The sequence below is a fragment of the Asterias amurensis genome, chromosome 1 (assembly GCF_032118995.1).
Source record: "Asterias amurensis chromosome 1, ASM3211899v1".
In the NCBI taxonomy this organism is placed as follows: Eukaryota; Metazoa; Echinodermata; class Asteroidea; order Forcipulatida; family Asteriidae; genus Asterias; species Asterias amurensis.
Window position 1 is genome coordinate 16,677,222 of NC_092648.1, and position 20,673 is coordinate 16,697,894.

At 39.1% G+C, this 20,673-nt stretch overlaps 1 protein-coding gene across 1 annotated transcript in view; it reads left to right on the forward strand.

The window, feature by feature from the left end:
- The window catches only part of LOC139947856 (muscarinic acetylcholine receptor M2-like), a 69,260-nt gene that overhangs the window by 7,369 nt on the left and 41,218 nt on the right, over nucleotides 1-20,673 (forward strand). The window contains exon 2 of the mRNA XM_071945691.1: nucleotides 13,990-14,263. The gene's annotated coding sequence lies outside the window, so the exon portion shown is untranslated. The remainder of the gene's footprint in view (nucleotides 1-13,989; nucleotides 14,264-20,673) is intronic.

The following is a 20,673-nucleotide window of genomic DNA, read 5'->3' on the forward strand; positions in this document are numbered from 1 at the left end:
CATTAATTGCAATTGAGACATAGAAGTCGGGCATCCCTCGTAAAGATCGCTGTCTGTCTCGAGGGAAATTAGCCCAGATAAAAAGCCTCTTGTATCTGGCTTCCCCCCTTTGGTTATTCAGCACCCGCGGAACTTCAAATAATAATGTTTGGCAATCAGTATAATGTTCTCATACAATAGACTGGTATCTCATATAAAATCCTGGACCCAGCACGCAGTTCCAGTTTGTGTGTTGAATTTTACTGCTAATCAACGTTTTTTTGTACCAAACTCAAATGGGATGTATTTACTTTACCTGCATGCTTTCCATGCTTAACATTTCTTGGCAACTTTTGGTATGGTCCCTGATATTAGATAAAATGTCAGTGTATATGATTCCTAGCCCTTAGCATCATAATATTGCTGTCTTTAATCCCCAACGAAGCTTCGCGTGCATGATTCCCCCTTTCCCCTCCCTCTGACGTTTCCTCTTATCTCTTGCCATTTACATGGACTCTTCGTATTAAATCAATGATTGGTTCTATTGACCCTTTACTTTTTTACTTACTCTTTGGGTGAAGGTTTTTTTTCCATGTATTTGTTTCTATCATTGATTGCAACGACTCGACAAGTCCAAGTGAACTTCAAGAGATTATCATTGCAGCTTTCAGAAGTGCCGTTTCGATGGTTCCCTGAATTGTTTATGTGCAAAATGTAGTATTAAAGCCATTGGACACTTTCGGTACAGAAAGAAGAAAAAAAGTTCACAGATTTACAACTAGTTTACAGGGTTTACAGAAAACATGAGAAAACATGAAAATAATATCAATTCTCGATAGCGAGAAATACGGATTTATTTTAAACACATGTCATGACACGGCGAAATGGCGGAAGCAAGAGTTGTTTGTCCCGGGTTATTTTCTCCCGACTTCGATGACCGATTGAGCCTAAATTTTCACAGGTTTGTTATTTTATAAATAAGTTCTGATACACGAAGGGTGGGACTTGGACAATACTGTTTACCGAAAGGGTCCAATGGCTTTTAAGAAGAGAATAACAAGTATATAGGCCTAAAATGTTGATTGTGATTTCGTTTCTTGGAGTGCCTTCTCTATGCGTGGAATAAGTTGGTATTTAAGCAATCTTGTGTGTTCTGTGTCTGAGCAGAACACACATTTTATCCACTATTTTGGACATTTACATGTGAACACTAAGAGATTGCTGTATTTTGGAGATTGCACTCAATTATTGAGTTAAAAAAACCAGCACATGTTCCAATTTATTGAATGCAGCCATGCGTGACAGTCACAATGACTAATCACATTATTCAACATGTATAGGTATACAATGATACAAACAAAACATGCCCAAGTACTTCCAATTCTTTACTCCCCTCGCCCTCCATTTCACGCATTGCTCATCCGGAAATATTTTCAGGTTAAGTGAATGTAGTCTATTCAAAGCACTTCCAACAGATTTCGTGTTTGGTTGCTCAAAACGATTGTGTATGGGTTTTTTGTGCCCCCTTTTTCTGGCTGAACAACTCTTTTTTTTCCCTGAGTGGATAATTTTCTTGGGTTAGAAATAACCGAGGCGCCGACAGTACCGTCAGAAGGACTGAGCTTCCATTGTGGAGTACGCCAGATTAGAAAGTGCTTTACATTTAGAACTGGAGACCACTTGGGTTGAAAATGGACTACTCTCGAGGGAAATGAGTGTTATTTGGCAAAACACAGAAGTTGTGAAGAGTGCTAAAAATGCGGCTTGTTGCCCTGGCTAGTGAGTAAGTGAAGGTGTGCTGGTTGCCATAGTAAAGCAGTCAAGTAATAAACGTCATTTTGCTGGATTTTGTTTCTACCTTTTTTTAAATCAAATCGTTTCGTAATTTTGTTTTATAATTGTGTCTGTAAACCTGTTTTCCTACGAGTTCATTCATGTTGGCGTCATTTTGTCTTTTAGCATCTAGTCGCGGCCTTATCTGTTAAAACTCGGTCCAATTTGTTTATTTATTTCACTGCACACCCAACAGCGCTACACAGGATTTCGTATAGGAAACGAAAACAAAATGTTCCGTTTTCAGGCCGAGGCAGAAAACGTGGTGGGTTCGGATCGGGGTTCACAGAAATGAAACGCAGGGGGGAAACCATATATGTTGGATATTTCTTCTTGCACTTTGTGATCAATCTGTGTCCCCATATTTTTAAGAAAAAAATACCTCGTCTTAAAACAATGTTTTTATCATACCTAACATCGGCGTTGTAATACAGTTGCATAGATCTAAAATGATTGATAGAATATTTGTAACAACTTGACTTCGGCTTTAAATTACTGATCTAACATGTTCTTAATTGGAAATGGACCCGGGCGTCTCCCATTGCAAACTGAAAACATGAGAAGATTCACTGCTGGGTCTGTATTGTCATATTATGATCATTGTGTTTTACAAGCGCCCAATATGCACAGTATAGCATCACGATATAGAGCATCCCTGCTGGCCCATAAACCACGATAGCATGGTTCATATATAATAAATCTACTTCATGCATCATAAAACCTACAATGTCCCTTGATCCCTTGTCAAAGTGCATATACATAATTCGAGGAGCACAATAATTAATGGAATGCTCCCTATACATTAGACGGCGAAGCTTTCTGTCAGATGAAGGGATCGCTTGTTCAGGGGAGTGATTTGAGAGTATCTGACGTAATTCAGGGTGGGGGGCTTGTACTCGTATTGAATACCCATCATGCCACATTAACCTCCCATAATACCGTTAAAAGATCGTCCAATATCCTGCAACTGCTGAATGACCGATAATACTTTTACCGAGTACAAAGAGAAGTGTGGTGAATAGCGCGGCTCAAAAGCATCCTAGATCTTATATTATGGACAACCCTTTTTGAATTTACAGGTTCCGTCTGATTGCAGTGTTTGAAAGGTGGTTTACATCTTGTAATATGCTTATCTGTGTGGGGCCAAACACTGGGAATTGCACAAACAGTATTGTACAAAGTATCGACAATGCTTTATATATAATTGCTCTCAGCATTTAAGTGGTTCAGCCGATTTATATTCTTAATAAATCATGAAATAATACATTGTAATATTGGCAGGACGATTCTATAGAGGAAGTTTCATTGTTCAAATGCGATAGAATGTTTTCTAGACAGGAACGGATTTCACTACATCACTGAAGTTTAAGCGAACGTACTTTTTTGGGAGGGGAATTTAATTCCTTTGATCTAGCCACGCTATATGTAAAAAGGTGAAATTTTCACAACATTTGCGGTCACGTTTTAGTGCCCGTCTCAGGCGTTCTATTTAGACATGTTATGTTTTGGTTATTGTGAGCTTTCTTTTTAGCTAGCCACAAGTCATGTGCTTAGTCTTAAAGAACACGAGTCAATCTTCGTCTTCATTTTAAATTAAACAAAACGACAATATTCAGTCTGCAGCTGCGTTGTTAATCAAGGGGGCATTGGTGTTTGACCACCCTCAGCCCGCTGCCTCTCCTAATGATAGGCCGATACATTCAAAAGGCCCCTCCCCCTAAAAAAAAGTTCAGTCTTACCCCCTCTTTCCCCACCAAACCTAACTACTAGGGAATTCATTAACAGTGACAGAGTTGTATTCCAAGTGTCAAATTAAGCTCTTAACATCCATTTCCTTAATCTTGTCAGATTAATCTGCTTATGGCCGCCTAATGCACAAAATTAATTAGAGCATTAAGTGCACCGGTTCCGAAAGAGGAGGTCCTAAGGTTCAACCCTATTATGTATCGCTGTCGTTTTCTTTAATGAAACTTATTCTGGCATACGGGCAGCATGTAATGAAATAAATCAAGACAAACAGGGCAGCGAGTTACTTCGTGTGGCCACTTTCATGTCTGAGTTAACTGCTCCCTTAGGCGTTCATCTTGCCAGCCTGTAGCATGTATTATTGTAAACCTAATTTGATATTTATAAGAATCGCACGCATGCTGACATAACACTTTGTGAACCTCCCTGTAACGCCATTAATTACTCCCATACAAAGAAAGATTGGTAAACACTCATTATCCCGTCTCAAATGTGTCTCCATGCACGCCGGTCATAATCATCTTCAAATTTGCAACGGCTACAAAAGAGAGTTTGGGCGGGAAAAGGGAAGTGAAGAGTGGTAGAACCATCGCGGAGTGATTGCATTAGGCTGCAGAACATCCGTTCATTCGTGTTGTTAGTTTCGTTCTTCCAAAAGTGCACATGGCATTTTATTTGGAGCAGGAAAGAGGCGACGTGACAGACGGAAATCAAGTTACTTTTTACTTTAAATTACCCCCCACCCCCCCCCCCCCCAATACCAAATAACGCCACCGGCCATGTTTGTGTGCGTATCTGATGGATAATATTTCTTTATCATTGCGTGATACGACTTTATTGGGTAGAAATTACGGACGAAATTGAGTCCTCGAAAGTACGTTAATGTTATTTCTTATACACATGTTCACGAAATGGACCTATATTAAATACATGATCTGATCGTCTGTGCTTGATATACTAATCAAATATCAAACAATCAGGAACAGCACTGGAATCAAAAAAAAAAAAATAACTCGATTATAAGCAAAAATCATGACACATACGAACATGATTATTGCATTTTCTCTTGCCTTAAGAGCTTTCTAAACACCTAGGTTTCATATACGTAATATTTTGCATTACATTGAATTATCTTGGGGCCGAATATTAAACTGCTACCAAGGCAACTGCACAGTTTCCCAGTGATGTATTTGTCCATTTTCAAGTGCATCATGATCTTATAAATAGAAACTTTCCCCGTTGTTGATTCTTGTGGGACATTGCCGTGGTGATGATGGTTACCTGATTCACAGCCTCTCCATATCGGCAAACACACACACAGGCCTTCAAAAAACACCTTCTTCTAAGACTGTCATTAGTGCGTGTATCGCCTTAAGTGATAATGGAAGATTGTGGATCGTTGACCAGTGATTAGTAATTCATCCCTGCCGCTGTGTTAATCAATTAACCCTCGCCTCATGCCAAGTGTAATTTACTCAGAAACAAAAGTGGAGCGCGTTTATTGTGGCTTACTAGCTCAATCTGCACCTAGCCGACAGCTTCTACCCAAAGGGATTTACAGCTATATAATAGAGTAGGTTGGGATTAGTCGTTAACGTCTATGTTAATTGGGATTCTCGGCTCAGGTGAGTTGTATGCAGACGGGTTGACTCTCCCCCGTAGCCTACCGGGGGAGGGGGCAATCTCACTCGGCAGCCTGGCCCAGGGAAACTCCCATGGCACTATGATGAAACTCGCTGTAATTATGTTGGTTCATCACCGTAGTTTAATCCCCACATGACACCATTAGAGCAGGACTTGACGCAATGTACTCGTCCTTTAAAGGAACATTATAGAATTGGCTTTGCTAGCAAAAAGTTGCTGGCAGTGTATAATCACTTTATGTAATCCACCATATACATAAACTGAAAAACCTGTAGAAGTTTGAGATAAATCGGCCATCTGAGTCACGAGAGAGTAGTGAAAAACCGATTACAAATTTTGCATTGCATCGATGCCAAAACAAAAATGAATAAAGCGCTCACTGAGCGATAAACTCCTAATGCGAAAATAGATTATTTATTTCTCATCAAATAAGACATTTCATATACAGAACTATTTCAAGGGATGTTTTAATCTATCCCCATCATTAGACCGTGTTAGTTTTATGTAAATCTGTGATCTTCACGATTTTTGTTTCTTACCAATTCTGTTGATCGAGAAGGTACATATTTCTCGATTTTTGATTGCACACATACCATTTCCGTTGAATTCATATCAGATAAAGAATTAATGGCTTTGGGTTGCTGCATTCATCTCCTCTCAATACACCACATCGCATAAATTATCTTTCTTTCGCAGCTGCGAGAATTGCAAAAGTACGGACAGCTCTCACGTGACTGTAAAATACATATACATCAATTCATCATTCTACAAATGCTATCAAAATGAGTTACCGATAGCCATATCGTTGATGGATCAAATGTGAATCAAGCAACTTTTGTGTTATAAATTATGCCCTTATAAGGTTATTCTTCCAAATCATGTAGCCTCAACTTAGAGCTGAAAGGAAACAACCGTTTTGAAGCTTTCAGACATTAGAAATGCCACTGCATTTTAGAGAACCGATTCCATTAAGACCTTTATCGCAAATACTCGGTAGGCGCGCTTTAGACGTGAAATGAAGTACATGCTGGTCTAGCTAGCAGTCAAGTGTGATCGCCAGCTAGACCAGCATGCACCTCATTAAATAGTTAGCGCTTGCGCAATGGGTTTTTGCGAAAGGGTATCTAGACAACATGCCGCAAAGTAAACTGTAATGGCTACATGCATAGTGCACTTCGATTAAAAAATGTCTAGAGCCGAAATGATATTGAGCTGTCGGCATTCGTTTCTCATGAAACATCAGCAACACAAGTAACAGAAAATCCATTTGTCTTTCCATTTTGTGACACATTCAATTGTGTGTATATATCTATTTTTAGAATTTCGCCTTGTGTTTATAACGTTCGGAGTGATTAATGCATTTTTATGGTACATTTGTTTGTCAGTTTCGGTTTAATAGAAATCGACATTGCATAAAACGTTTTCTCGTGGAATTTCTGTTCTCTCATCAATGGAAAGCCTCAGGGGGCGATAGATTAAATTACAAAACCGAACTAACGTACGTGAACATTTTCGACACAATACAAATTTCAATAGCAATACAAAAGACAGTTGTAAAATCCCAAGTATGTTTGCTGAAGCTGTATTGGTTTTTGGATTTGTTTAAATTATTCTTATAAAGGCCCTTAAAGAAACTGGACACTATTGGTAATTGTCAAAGACCAGTCTTCTCACTTGGTGTATCTCAACATATGCATAAAATAACAAACCTGTAAAAATTTGAGCTCCATATTGGTCGTCGAAGTTCAAGATAATAATGAAAGAAAAACACACTTGTCACACGAAGTTGTGTGCGTTTAGATGGTTGATTTTGAGACCTCAAGTTCTAAATCTGAGGTATCGAAATCAAATTTGTGGAAAATTACTTCTTCTCGAAAAATAAGTCACTTCAGAGGGAGCCGTTTATTACCACAATGTTTTATACCATCAACCTCTCCCCATTACTCGTCACCAAGTAAGGTTTTATGCTAATAACTATTTTGAGTAATTACCAATAGTGTCCCCTGCCTTTAAACACGTCATATCGGGAGTTGGTTTCTACACATTTTTGAAAGAGTTTCAAGACTAGCTTATATTACAGGTGGCCACATTGCAAGTTGGTTTCGCGGGTCTCCTTTGTACACAAATGGTTCATCACAAGCTGAGCACACACAAGCCGCGAACATTTAAACACGATTCGGCCTCACGCGGTCTTAACGCTCCCTTACGATAAAGATAATGTCCTTGGCAACGTTCGGAGACATTTAAGAGCGCGAATCGGCAGGCAAAATGAAAAATGTCAATAATGGACCGGAGCACACAATGCAATTGTTTGGGCGATGTAAAGTTTGCATGATCAAAAGCTGAATCTATAAATACATGTCGATTGGGTTTCATGTTGCTGTGGAGGGGCGAGGTGCAGTGTGCGTTGCTCCGTTCCTCCACTCCGTCAATTACGCAGTGTGGAATACGGACTCCGGAGTCAAACGGAGGGTGAATTGTGTGTAATTGCGCAAGGAGCACCCGGGCATGGAGCTTCGCTTCTAAGTGCACCGCCTTGGGGCGACGTATTTCATTTTCAAAATATTGGCAATGTTGGTAATAAAATACGGTCAGACAACCTCTCCATTTGTAACACGATGCTTGTTTGTGAATTATGTACAAATCCATGCTTAATTTGAGAACTTACGGACACAGTGCCAATGCCCTGCTGGATGGCTTTGTTTAAGGTGAATACTTTGTCAAAAGGTTGCACTTAAGGGCTCTTGTCGCCGCTCAGTGTGCCGATGTGTTGATGTATTATTGCACATCAGTCTATAGTAAAGGCCTTCACTTTGGGCTATGTGTGTGTGTGTGGACCTAATGAGAGAGATGTTAAGGACCTCACGGCTTCAATGTGTCAATAGTGTGTGATTGTGAGGGTCTTCATTTAATTCAAGTTTCACACGAGGCGTACAAGTGCCAACTTATTTGGCATTTCAGCCATGCATTGTTGTTTATTTTACTGGGAAAAGAAAAAAAATGTCAGTGTTGTCTGGTTTGTACTTTAATACACACTGCATTCATCAGTACTTTCCTACACATCATTAACCTGGATTTTCTTCCATTTTGGCATGTTTTGACCTAAAATCAAATTCTCCTATAATGGTTGTTTCTATTTTTAAGCTACCAAGATGTCATGTTGTGTAATATAACGGTTTGGAGTTTTGACTGCGATGCATAGAGACTCCCAGGTATTCACCATTGAGCATTATGAATACTGGAAGAGACAGAACATGCACAAATTGAATTGTCAGTTGCAAGGCTTTCCTTTGCTGAACAATTCCTGTAGAATTCTGTGGAATTCACGGACGTGACCTTCTCTCAAACAGCGGTTGAATTCATGCGATTTATCATAAGAAATGTACGCGAAGGCTGTAGCTATTCAAAGACGAGTAGGGATCGGCAAAGATGAGCAATAACTACGTTTCGTTAATTTGCATGTTTCGTTTATTTGTTTCTTCTTCTTGTTTTGGGGTGGGTTTTTTTTTTAAGTTGCTTTCTTTTTTACCTGTAGGCACGGGAAAGTTGCTCCTTAGACCAGGGCTCAATTTTATAGAGCTGGTTAAGCACAAATTGTAAAGCAAAACTATGATTACCAGAATACTGTTACCAGCCAAACTACCATGTCACATGTACAATCCGTGGCTGGTTTCCTGCTCGTATCTGCTAAGCAGAAATTATTTGTCAAGCAATATTTTGTGTTTAAGCAGCTCTATGACATTGGGACCAGTGCTTGTGATGATCGCCATCACTTTGATGTGTTCCAATATTATCCAAGCATTATTACACATTGTTTCACACCGTATGATTCACGTAACCAAGCATAGTCAATAAAGACTAGCTCATAATAATTATACTCTTAAAAAATGGAGGCCGGAGTTGCTAGGTGATGTTCATGCATGGATGCACAATATTCAATCATCTTAAATCATACAACCAATCAAACAAACCTTGGCAATTATTCTTCAACCCATATTTCTTGAAAATAGTCTTCAGCAATCGTTAAAGGCAGTGGACACTATTGGTAATTACTCAAAATAATTATCATCATAAAACCTTTCTTGATTATACAAGTAATGGGTAGAGGTTGATGGTATAAAACATTGTGAGAAACTGCTCCCTCTGAAGTGACGTAGTTTTCGAGACCTCAGGTTTAGAATTAGAATTTGAGGTCTCGAAATCAAGCATCAGAAAGCACACAACTTCGTGTGACAAGGGTGTGGGGTTTGTTTTTCTCATTATTATCTCGCAAATTCGATGACCGATTGAGCTCAAATTTTCACAGGTTTGTTATTTTATGCATATGTTGAGATACACGAACTGTGAAGACTAGTCTTTGAAAATTACCAATAGTGTCCACTGTCTTTAAGAGGCTCGTGTATTATTATTAATATTTGTTTTCAAAGGTGTTCCTTTAAGCAAGGCGTAAAGGAATCATGGGGTTAGACGAGGCTTCGTGTTGTACCAAAATGACCTCCCTCCGGGTGATGTTTTTGCACGAGATGTATAAAACAAATTTGGTTGCGACCTTAAGTGAGCGCCTTACAAACATAAAATTTCCCCGTGTTTACGACGACTAGTTGAGCAAAATGAATAGGGAGCTTTTCCACAAACCACGACCATCACGTAGTGTTTTAACCTGGGGCCATTTCATGACAGTAATGTATGTCCTTATTTACCTTTTCTTGAGACGGGAAATAAAGGGTAGCAGGGTCTCAGTAGACTTGCCCCGTGACTTCGGAGGTTTTTTTTCTTTTCCTTGAAGAATGTGGTTCTTTTGAAGTTTGCGATTTAATGATTGAGGAGCAGACAAATGCAAGTTGTTACCCTCGTAGCTCAAAATGATAATTGTGTAGTGTGGGTCCTGGTAATTTTTGCACATTGTAAGCTAAGCACAACTCAGTACCGATGCTACAATGGACATTACTAGTGAATTGTTATTTGTCTGTTATTTCTTTTATCTGTGAAATCCGTCCCAAGGCTGCGATATAGAAAGTTATATATATGTATGTATGTCGAGAGACCTTAAGAATTAATATTTGATCATATTATTACTAATACTAAAGTTATTCTGCCATAAATATTTCAGTTAATCAAAGACGAGACGGTGCTGAAGAAATTCTCAAGAATGGTTTTATTAAAATTTAATCTGCTTTGAAATAATATAGCAGCTACATGCACGTTATGCGAATGATCTCTTGTGTAATACAAATAACAATGGTTCACGGCCGGCAATTTACAAAGTACAGTTTACACTGTCTGTTTAATTTTTGAGTTAAGAATACTGTCAGGGGAGGTATATCGCATGTACATCATTGTTTCGTTGTTTAGTCAAGACAAACAAACAGTTGTTATATATAGCCTGTGCTCCATCATAATGATGGGCTGTAATTAATGACAATGACATAAAAACTGTACACAGGGCGCCGAATAAGTCACCAACGGTAGAGGGCGCTGCGTTAAAAAAAAACAGGTCAGTGATGTCTTTATTCTTGTTTGGTTTGCGCTTAATAAATTTTATGAAGAATAACGGACAATTTTTCTAACACTTGTATAGGCCAGACTGATTTGGAGAGAACGCTATATGCGTTTCGCTTCGCCACACCACCTTTAAGGTTATGCAATTTACACAAATTTTCAAGTGCTATTTCGATTTCCGAAATTTGTTCTTTTGCGTACTGCAGCCAAAAGTGGACGTAATTGATTGGCTGCGATGGAAATTAAATTTGCAACAGTGACGGATATCGGAGTATGTAATGACACGTGTGTGTAGTCTCGCCGTAAGGGGTCGTAGCCTGCAGCTCCGGGCCTTTGCCCATTATGTCTCCTCCTGAACAGTTAACGGAAAAAATGTATGGTTTATTAGCTTCAACTACCGAGCAGAAATCACAATTACAACTTCATCGATAACTGTATGCAGTCCTTTGCCCGTCAAACGATCTCCTTTTTATAGGCAGATGTTTTGCCGTTGGGCTGATATCGGTTCTTACACCACGTCCACGCAACTGTGTGTTCGCCAATATGGGGTTCTTATTACAACTCGTATGGGCGGCCACGGCAAATCGATGAGACTTTGGAGATCCAAGCGCTTAGGACTCATCTTGCCTTTTTAAAAGGGAGCTGAGGCTGCAAACGACGAGGCTTTTATTGAATTTCTTCTGCCGGAGTTGATCCCAGGGAAGAAGCTAATACTGCCCTAGAACGGGAGATGGATGATCAATGACTGAGAATACGAGATAAACTTCTGCCGTGCCAATTAACTTCTTCAATGCCGGTTTGGGTTTAACAAATAACGATAGGATATCGCGAACCAGCGTGAAAATAACAACATCGCAGTATAAAGGTGCCTCCTATCTATCTATTTAGGGCAGTTGGGGTGACGAGCATTTGTGATTGGATAGGTTTTTCCCCCGCGACCTTCAGTTTAAAAACTAAACAAAATGCACATCAACCTTTTTCTTTAATACCAGCTTTGCCTTTCGTGAAGCGAGCACTATATCATTATGCCATAGTTTGATAAAGTTTCACATTTGGTTCGTAAGTTCGCAAGAGACAGAGAGCGTTTGACATTTTGTTGGCTCGTCAAGAAGACGACCAAACTGACTATTTTAACTAGTATACACAACGTGTGTGTGATGTTTGTTGGTCTACGGCAGAAACAAGCCTAGCCAGTTGTAATAGTATCACGGTGTAAAGCTAATTGTCAGCGTTTTGGGGGGTTTATTTTTTTGGCCAAGCACCGTACATAGACAATGCTTGTTTTGCGTGACCATAATAATTACATTATAAACGATGAATGTATTTATGAAGTTAGCCAGGTTGGCTGTCTCTGGTGTTAATTGAGCCTTCATCTGATGTAGAAAGATTTGGCAGTGGATGCTCTGTCAGTATGTGTTATTAAAGCAATGGATTTAAATAGCTTGAACTGACTTGCGTGATAATCAGAAAGGATGTGATCATTATTATATATATTGCATTTTTTTTTTTTAGTAATGGCCTGATCTTTCGACCCTTTAGTCTAGGTCGAAACGTCGGGCCATTTTTTCTCTCCATTTAAACCGTTTGTCCTTTTGGTTGGTAGGTTGTTTGCAAGAGCTGATTCTATTTTCTCATAATATATTGCAACAACAAAATGAGGCACGTGTGAAACACAGTGAAATAGATAAACAGCTAAAACACATGAGAATGCTGAGTTACATTTAATAAGTGATGTAACTCAATCGTGAGAGATGGAGCTGAGCCAAGTTTGGTTGTCCTAACCCAAAACCCCAGGTCCATGTGACTGCACTCACCACATGACGCTGCCTATGGTGACCTGAAAAGCTTTGGGCCACTAAAGTGCACACATTTGTGATTAGCTGAGTCATTAAATTGGTCCCTCTTCAACGAATGTTTTTTTAATGCACATCAAAAAACACTGGAATTTATTGCATCAGAAGTAATTTTTTATAAAATATTATACCTAAAACTCGTTATTCGTTGAAGGCAAACATGGGAAGCAATGTTCTTGTGCCAAGTTGACATGACTATAGGTTGCGTGCATGACCGAACATGAAATGGAATAATATGTCATCCATGCATGACGAGACACGACACTAAATCATAACGCGGCATGACGTTGGCGTGAGATGACGTTACCCATATGACATATCGTAACACGGTCTAGTGTTACATCATACAAATTTTAAATACACACGGTGTTTTTAATGAGTATCTTTAGAGTATCGTTATAGCATTGATAGTATGTTTTCGGTAAAAAAAAAATATTTTGTTGGTTTCGTTGTAACGACGCGGTACGTCTAAGATGCTGTTGTGAAAATTCATTAATGAACCATGGAAATATGACATGTACATTTATGAAATATAAAACAACCCGACTTGACATGACATGATGTGACTTTGTTGGCATCACTCAAACCAAGTAATATAAATGTGAACAATAAGAATGATTTCCTGCACAACTGAGAGTCCTTAACGAAAAATTCTGCTCGAAAAATCTGCAGGAAATTTATATGGGATCTGAAGCATTAGGAGGAAAGGAATAAAACTATATGTAGATTTCCATTAGCCATCTGAATTGGGTCCTCTCTTGACGTACCTACTGATTTGGTTGCCATGGTTTCGCCAACAATAACCTTCATGTTCTGAATCTGGGCCAGGCCAAGTTTAACAATGTGCTGGGACGTAAATATAGATGTCATAAACATGTAGATCAAACGCTTCGCGCCATCCCTGGATGATGGGGGAAAGCTTGATACGTCATTAGAAAGAGAGTGTATGTCGCTGGGGAGCGAGGTAAAAAAAAAGAGGGGGTTGGACACGAGGGGGGGGTGGGTCAGCATTGTGCCTTTAAGTTTATATTCGTGTGGAGAATGATGCGGTTCAGAAACCATGTTTATTTCGTGGGCGTGGATCGTATATTCAAACGCCGAGTGTAATAAATTGCAGTCCGTACTGTAGTGAGTAATGCTCGATTAGATACCACAAACTGTGCCACTACAGGAGCAGCGTGCTGCTGCATGGTTGCTTGTGTTAGATGTGTGTTGTGTAAGTAAACTTGCTGGGATGTATAATGTAACTTGTAATCTTGTGTTATCACTCCGGCTGACCAAACCATTTACAGGAAAGAAACGTCAATGACAATCAACAGTGGTTTTAGGTCATCCATATTTGATTAGCTTGAAGTTCCCGGGATGCTATAACGAAGACTCGATAACTAAAACATTTTTCTCTCGTTTTTTCCTCTCTTCATTGACATTTGTGCAGCGGAGTTGAAGAATTCTAGTGAACTGCGTCAACACTGGTGCCGTGATATTCACGCTGATGAGACAATCAGGGGAAGCGGCCGGAGCCTGTCTGCCCAACACACAATGTCCACTTAATACTGCAAATTCGGTTTGGCATACCGAGGACCGGCTCGAGCCCATTAGCGACCGTGGCTAGATTAAAGACGGGTCGTTGTGGGAAATCAACGGCCACAAAAATCGTGCCAGCTCCGTAAGAGGGTCAACTCGGATACTCTACTCGTGGATAAATAAAGGTATGAAAACTCCTGTTAACCACTGGAGAGTTTTGTGTGCAATAATAACATGAAGTGTTATAGAAACCCACACGTTTGGTAATTTGTACCTAAGGGAGGGACAACATTTGGAAAAGCTGTGTCAAAAGTGCAAAATTAAGAGTATTTTCTAGGAAAATCTACTAGAATTTCGACTTGTGATTTTTGTTTGTTGCTGTCTTGTTACAGCATTGGGTCTGTCTTGTTCCGGCAAGGGACTGTCTTCCACTGAGCTTACACAACATGGAAATTAGGCAAATGCAGTTGTGCTTCCTAATGTGTTACACTTGGAACTTGAAATATTGCTAAAATGGAGTCTAAGCTTAGGTTCTACATGCATTATTTGACCCATTTCTGTGTCACTGTAGGCGAATACATAATACCCTCATATGCACAGAAATGGGTTAGATTCATGGAACCAGAATCCGTTCAATTCTTTTCCCGGAAGATTTTATTTTAAGAGTGTACTGTGAGAGACTTCGGTAAAATCGTCATGTTATGTGTTTTCATCAGGCAATGTAATAACCCGTACACATCCCTGAAATAAATATCAGAAATGAGCGCCGTGGGTTTGCTTTTTAATGCATACCACCTGCACAGAAACATGTAATGAGTAATTCCATACCGTTGTGGTGCCTTCCACATCAAACAACTATTACGCACATTCTCTCGTGTAATCCGCCACATAATGACATTAATCCATCAGTCGACCAAACATGTTTGACTGATGGACGCCATTTACTGACAAATCGGACACGCGCGTTACCGTTTGTACAACGACATAAAGAATCACATACGTGACACATCGGTATGTTTAAGTGTAAATACATTCCTTTTATGAGACCGATCTTTATGCATGTGTGTTTAGGGTTGCTTCCACACAGGTGTTTTGCTAAAAAGGGAAACCGCCCTTTGATTTTGTGTGTGAAATCGGAGATACAAATTGAAGTGGGCTTAGTTGTTTTTTGTGTATACCATCCGGTCGATTTCTCCTGAAGTATTGAATTAAAACCACATGTAGGCTATTCATATTTATTTTGCGAACTCTTGTGTAGTTTTCAGGAGGGGCAGCATAAAGTCTCGTATTTTTGTCCTACAGATTTGTAAAACAGATGTTATGAACACTTAAACGTATAGGTATACGTTTGATAATCAGTCTTAAAATTAATGCCAGTACGTTTCGGTTTAGAAGCCTATACAGCGGCATTTGACATAGAGCATTTTGAGAAACATTTTCATTTGAAGTAATGTGGTTATGTAAAAAGTGTCATTTTTTATGTTCCCCAAAATTTGAAAATGAGAAGTGTTACAGTTGTAACGTTTCTCATATTGTGCAATCCTATTAGGGATTATTCTTCATGCGAGGACACATTTCTGCTCCGGTTTTTCGGCTACGTCTAAAAAAAACGCGACCACCCTTTGAAAAACGGTTTTCACATAATTTTTTAATTCTATTGTGTACACATCTACATTTATATTTGACTAAAACATCGAACGATTCAAATAACAAAAGGTGTACTTTACCTGTATAATTGTCGTGATACAGACCTGCAAAAATACCTCAATAGTTTGAACAAATTCAACTAATCGAACGACAAATATTAAAGAACTATAACGAAAACCAATTTGTACCTTAAAGCCATTGGACCCTTTCGGTAAACAGTGTTGTCCAAGGCCCACACTTTGTGTACCACAACTTCTATATCAAATAACAAACCTGTGAAAATTTAGGCTCAATCGGTCATCGGAGTCGGGAGAAAACAACGGAAAAACCCACCCTTGTTTCCGCGCGTTTCGCCGTGTCGTGACATGTGTTTAAAATAAATCCGTAATTCTCGTTAACGAGAATTTATATTGTTTTGCTGTTTTCTCAAAAAGTAAAGCATATCATGGAATAATATTTCAAGAGAAGTCTTTCACTATTGCCTTCTGTAAACCCTGTAAGTTATTTGTAAATCTGTGAACTTTTAGTTTTGTTTTCTGAACCGAAAGGGTCCAATGGCTTTAACTTAAAAAAAGGGTAATGTTATTTACACAAAGCTTCTCGTCAGTGCACATACAGTCATTTGAAATGAGCACCTTCATATTTACGTTAATACGTTCATGCATTCTCCCACCCATCAAATGCGGAACCCGGTCAATTTCCTTCGAAAACATTTGTATGTTAATTTGTGAAAAACAAACTTGACCGATTCCGCGCGAAAAAAATATAACCTGGATTTCTACATCTGTCATTTTCTTCAATATTCTTGGGGTTGTATGCTCGGTTTCTCAAGTACCTGTCATGGCGTGACACACCGCGGCCGTTCTGTCTCTATCTTCTGAGGTTGTATCAGGGGTGATTGGGACAGTAGTGCGTGCTTTGGATTATATCGCAGTTAATTTGGTGCATCAATATGACAGCTTCGCGGTGAAACCCCTTTTATGTGTATACCGTAAAGACATACAGAGATCGCAAGTTACGATGCTGTAAAACCACTATTCGTCATGTGGATCGGTTTTTGAATCGTAGAGACTTTGGGATTGAAAAATCCTCCCCCCCCCCCGATGACAGGTTGGTGTTGGTTGATGTATGTAAAGCTGTGGTTGTGACGATGCAGAGTTTTATATTTTAACAATAATTGATGATGGGGTTTGGGTGTGGTGTGAGTTGATGCCATCCACAAGTGCGACCAAGTGTGTTAGAGCCGAGCAGTTTTGCAGCTTGAGTGGGTGAAGTTAAACCACTGAATATGGAAAAAGTCTTGATCTCCGGGTTGTTCCATCTACATATTTTCTATTCTTGCCATGACTGTTCAACATCAATCTCTCATAACCTGCGCCTGGAGTGTCAAGTTGACAGCTATAGCGCGTTACAAATGACCAATATATTGTTAATTTTAAAATCAATTTAATATAATATCCCATCGGAGTGATTTGCCTGTGGTATTGTGTTTCCTCAGAACTCGGGAAAGTACTGTATAAATACAATGCTTAATAAAAAGGGTATACAAAACAAATTATACAATTCAATCTTATTTAATCAACCTCGTAACCAAACGAAGCCATTATTTATATATTTGATTTGCTATCGCTAATGTAATTCTTTTGAATGCCTAATTTATGACGATGAACTTCCTAATAATCCAGACGGTATTGACAACTTACAGGCGACCCGACCGACTTACATCAAAGAACTTACAACCTTTCACAGTCTGTAAGATACTGTGCGGTTAATTAGTGCGCGGGCTTTTTACACACGCCATCAGCATATACATCAACCTGATTCTTGAGGCAGATTCTTAGTGCTTTTCCGTGAACTTGTGATGTTTAATTACCTCCTTCAACTGTGTAAGTCAATATTTAACCTTTGTATGGCCGGGGAAATGCCACCATTCAATCTGAGATGATGGTGCGGTACTTTTCATGCAGCTTCAAATACAGCCGTCTATGATCGTTAAATTGATTTTTAACCATGTCATGGTTTTCAATCTTGCATTATGCTTCATTTTGTCCATATTTATTAGCAGTAGTACAACATAATAGACAAAGCCTTGACTTGACTTATGGATGAACAGGGAGACAGTAACTTTGACCGAGTCTTGCCTGTCCCGTGATGACCAGTGAGATGTTTTAGTCCTTTATCTGACGACTGCGATAAGTGAAGGAATTCAATTAAAAACGTTGACCAGTTTTGCGATAATTAGTGGAGATATGAAGTTGACATATTATTGCTCGCCTTGGTATAGCCTTAGGATTAAATAACCAAAATGTCACCGAAATGTATTGAAGTCTATTTACTATTTTTATATTTTGACAATCTGGTTTGGGATGTGTATGGTGGATGGCATTTCATATCCAATTAATTAATATAAGTTGATGTGATTCTTTTGAACACGGTACGAATTTTTGGAAAGACTGGCTTCATGAAATTGGAGACTGGGTTCGTAAAGTGTCGAACAGGCCCTCTATAGTTTTGTTAGGGTCGAACAGGCCCTATGGTGTTGCTGTTGTACAGTTGAAGTGTCGGAACATACCTTACTTGTGTTGTAGTTGTTGCTCGTTTGTTTCCCATACGTAGCAATCATTTTGTTGATTTTTTGTTAAACACAATAATCAACAAAACCAAGGATTAAAAGGTCAAGAGCAATTGGTAAATTAATATTTCCTATTTGGGTTCCCCACCCCTAAGTAATATTGTACATACGCGGATCCACAGGATGGCATTGTAATAATATTCATTCCCTTTTTATGAAACTGAAATGTGTTGTGTTTGTATAAGTCTCTAGGCAGTGATGGAGAAAGGTACAGGTCATAATAAATTCTCAAGTCGCCCGGAAACAATTTTTTTGACACAGCATGATCGGAACAGAAATAGATGCATCGACCTAGAAAAAAAACCTCGCACTTGTTATGTGTCCATATTCTCCACGGTTTCCATATAATTTAATGTCTAGGACTTGGCCGTTCTAAATGTACCTCGTCAAATAATAAAGCCAAAGTGGCACAGAAATGCGTTGTGCTTGTCTAAACTCTAGCCAAAATTGCTCGCCAAATTGCTTTCATACACACGTGATACGAGATATGGCTTTTAACGCTGCCTCTATTGATTTTGATTTCATTTTTGACGGGGTTGGAAAAATACTGCGAAACGTTTTCCCTTCTGCCTTGATTTACGGCGCAGGCTAAACAAGGTGTGAGCGTAGGGAGAGCTGTGTGTACAGACACAGTGACTTTGATTGATGGGTCTAATTTAACGCAACGTCGTCCAAGTATACGCTTTTCAATCCTGCTTTGTTACCGTATTTTTCATCAAAATGTGAGGTTTTTTTTTAATTGCTCTCCCATTACGGAACACGCTCGTACGTGTTGAAGCATGCCCGGGGACGTGTTACAGTTGAGCTACAACGTAACCCATTTTGCTCTTTGAGGGCGTTTCATTAATGACTACACATTAGCAGGTTTATACTACTTCAGAGGGGAGTTTTCAGTCAGAGCAAATATTGCAATAAGGGTGCAAGTGTTTGACGGATATAATCAGATCTGCGTTTCGTAGATAGGTTTCCAGAATTGGACACGATTTCATGCTCTATTTATGTCCTAAAATGTGTTTTTATAGAACATCGGTGCACTGGAACTAACTTATTTTTACAGATCTAAGTTGATCTACACCGTTCCCATGGGCCTCTCCAAAAAGGCTCGTAATGGAGTTTCCAAGAATGGCCATTTTTAATTCGATAAAAAAAAGACAGAAAATAACGTCTTTGACTGCAATATGGCGTGAATTCGAGGAGGTGTTCCAGCCACAAAGCATTTAACCTATTACATCATTTCACGGTAAGCAGAGCCATGATCAACACTAAACTTAATTAATTCATAATGGTTATAGTGGAAAGTTCCCTTCAGAAATTCCCCCCTGAAGTCATGTTGTTGTTGTTGTTGTTGTTGTTGTTGTTGTTGTTGTGGGATGGGGTTTTTTTTTGGGGGGGGCGTGTTTTGGGTTTTTCGTGATGGGTTAAACAATTTAGGTTGAACTCGCCACACCCAAATTCGACGCTCTAAAACAGTTTGGTCGCAATAATATTTTCTTGACTCCGATGACCGTTTGAGCCTGTTTTCATATGTTGGATCCTAAGTGTGGATACTGGTCTTTGATAATCGACTATGTTTGTACATGTGCTAGCAACCAATCGTTAGGAACGTGTTGGCATTGAACCATCAAAATAATAAGAGTAGCTCATGTGTGAAAAATCAACAAACCTTGACTCTTTTTTTATGTCATGACGAACATGCAGCTCGGAAAACCAGCACATTTGACGAACTTGGAAATAAAAACCTCTCAATAAACTCCCACTCAGATGGTGAAAGAGTTAGTGTCAGGGTTTGTTTTTTGGTAAAGGTATATGGCAATACTGTAAAAGTATTACCGGGTATTTTAAGGGGATGGACACTTTAAATTGGTTATTACTCAAAATAATTGATAGCATAAAATACTTGGTAGCGGGCAATGGGGAGCTGTTGATAGTATAACACATTGTGAGAAACGGCTCCCTGTGAAGTAAAGTAGTTTTCGAGAAAGAAGAGGTTTCTTACTAAAATATATGGCTCGAATTTGAGACCTCAGCTGGGGATTCGAATTCAAGCATCTGAAACCACACAACTTGTGCTAAAAGGGTGTTTTTTCTTCTATTATTCTCTCGACGACCAATTGAGCTAAAATTTTCACAGATTTGTTATTTTATGCATATGTGTTGAGATACACCAAGTGAGAAGACTGGTCTTTAACAACTACCAAAGGTGTCCAGTGTCTTTAATAACATCTATTGACATTTACAATGTACACCATGCTTCACATATCTTTTAATCGTAAGCCAGACGCTGGTGTCAGTTTGTTTCCTGTTTGTGGTGTGCAT